This window comes from Arachis duranensis, chromosome 3 (assembly GCF_000817695.3).
Source record: "Arachis duranensis cultivar V14167 chromosome 3, aradu.V14167.gnm2.J7QH, whole genome shotgun sequence".
Classification (NCBI taxonomy): Eukaryota; Viridiplantae; Streptophyta; class Magnoliopsida; order Fabales; family Fabaceae; genus Arachis; species Arachis duranensis.
In genome coordinates, this window is record NC_029774.3 from 72,799,468 (window position 1) to 72,802,030 (window position 2,563).

At 32.9% G+C, this 2,563-nt stretch overlaps 1 non-coding gene across 1 annotated transcript; it reads left to right on the plus strand.

The window, feature by feature from the left end:
* The first annotated feature begins 381 nt into the window (after positions 1-381).
* Positions 382-485, plus strand: LOC127746436 (small nucleolar RNA R71). Its single transcript, XR_008008055.1, has one exon. It is a non-coding gene; the product is annotated as a small nucleolar RNA R71 (small nucleolar RNA).
* The last annotated feature ends 2,078 nt before the right edge of the window (positions 486-2,563 follow it).

Below are 2,563 nucleotides of genomic sequence, written 5' to 3' on the forward strand. Positions count from 1 at the left end.
TTAACCTCTGCCATTGCAGGGTTCTCAGGATCATAAGCTTCTTCAGAAGCTGCCTTTTTAGTACTGTTGGATGCATTTTGCCATCCATTCAGACTTTGAGAGATCATGTTGACTTGCTGAGTCAACACTTTGTTCTGAGCCAATAGGGCATTCAGAGTATCAATTTCAAAAACTCCCTTCCTCTGAGGCGTCCCACTATTCACAGAATTCCTCTCAGAAGTGTACATGAATTGGTTATTTACAACCATGTCAATAAGTTCTTGAGCCTCTTCAGGTATTTTCTTTAGGTGAATAGATTCACCTGCAGAATGGTCCAGTGACATTTTCGAAAACTTAGATAGACCATAATAGAATATATCTAATATGGTCCATTCTGAAAACATGTCAGATGGACACCTTTTGGTCAACTGCTTGTATCTTTCCCAAGCTTCATAGAGGGATTCACCATCCTTTTGCTTGAAGGTTTGAACATCCACTCTAAGCTTGCTTAGCTTTTGAGGAGGAAAGAATTTATCCAAGAAGGCCGTGACCAGCTTTTCCCAGGAGTCCAGACTATCTTTAGGTTGTGAATCCAACCATGTTCTAGCTCTGTCTCTTACAGCAAAAGGGAAAAGCATGAGCCTGTAGACTTCAGGATCTACTCCATTTGTCTTTACAGTCTCACAAATCTGCAAGATCTCAGTTAAAAACTGATAAGGATCTTCAGATGGAAGTCCATGAAACTTGCAGTTTTGTTGCATTAAAGCAACTAGCTGAGGTTTCAGCTCAAAATTATTTGCTCCAATGGCAGGAATAGAGATGCTTCTTCCATCAAATTTAGACGTGGGTTTAGTAAAGTCACCCAGCATCCTCCTTGCATTATTATTATTTTCGGCTGCCATCTCCTTCTCTTGTTTGAAAATTTCTGAAAGGTTGTTTCTGGATTGTTGTAATTTAGCTTCTCTTAGTTTCCTCTTCAGAGTCCTTTCAGGTTCTGGATCAGCTTCAACAAGAGTGTCTTTTTCCTTGTTCTTGCTCATATAGGGAAGAAGAGAACAAGAAAAGAAAGAGGAATCCTCTATGTCACAGTATAGAGATTCCTTTATGTTAGTAGAAGAAGAAATGGAATAGGACTGAGGAAGAATGAATAGTCTGAATAAAGGGCAAAGGTAGGGGCAGTGATTTGAGATGAAGAGAGGTGAAGAGAAGTGTTAGTAAATAAATAAATAAATAGATAGAAGGAGAGATAGAGAATTTCGAAAATAATTTTGAAAAAGTGGTTAGTGATTTTCGAAAGTTAAAGATAAGATATGATTAAAATTAAAATTTAAAATAATTAAAAAGAATTTTTTAAAAAAAGAGAGAAGTATTTTCGAAAATTAGGGAGGGATAGGTAATTAGTTGGTTTTGAAAAAGATAAGAAACAAACAAAAAGTCAAATAGTTAGTTGAAAAAGATATTAAAATCAAATTTGAAAAGATAAGAAGATAAGAAGTTAGATAAGATATGTTTGAAAAATATTTAATTTTTTAAAATTTAAAATTAATTACTTTACTAACAAGAAACTACAAGATAATATTCTAGAATTTAAAGATTGAACCTTTCTTAACAAGAAAGTAACAAACTTCAAATTTTTTAATCAATCACATTAATTGTTAGTGTAGTTTCGAAAATATGATATAAATATAAGAAAAAGATTTTGAAAATATTTTGAAAAAGATTTTTGGAGTTTTCAAAAAAAAAGGGAAAATGGAAAAAATATGATTTTTGAAAAAATTTTTGAAAAGATAGGATTTTTTTTAAAATTGAAAATTTGACTTGACTTGTAAGAAACAACTAATTTTAAAAATTTTTGACCAAGTCAACCCAAAATTTTGAAAATTTGGAGCGAAATAAGGAAAAGATAATTTTTTATTTTAAAATTTTTTTTTTAATGAGGAGAGAAAAAAACACAAACATGACCCAAAACATGAAAATTTTGGATCAAAACACATGATGCATGCAAGAACAATATGAATGTCAAGATGAACATCAAGAACACTTTGAAGATCATGATGAACATCAAGAACTTATTTTTGAAAAAAATTTTAATGCAAAGAAAGCATGCAAGACACTAAACTTAGAAATCTTTAATGCATATACACTATGAATGCAAAAATGCATATGAAAAACAATAAAAGAAACAAAACAAGAAAACATAAAGATCAAACAAGAAGACTTACCAAGAACAACTTGAAGATCATGAAGAACACCATGAATGCATGAATTTTCGAAAAGTGCAAGAAATATATTTTTAAAACATGCAATTGACACCAAACTTAAAAACTGACTCAAGACTCAAACAAGAACACAAAATATCATATCTTCATCCTCTTCAGAGGAAGAATAGTCATCAGAGCTCATGGCAGAAGTAGGTTCAATGGAATCTCTATGGTCTCTAGATGAGCCTCAGATTCCTTAGGTTCCTCAAATGGGAACTTCTTTTTGTCCAGAGGACGTCCCATGAGGTCTTCCTCACTAGGATTCACGTCCTCCTCCTCCTCTCTAGGTTCGGCCACACCAAGTAAGGTTATGGCCTTGTGGT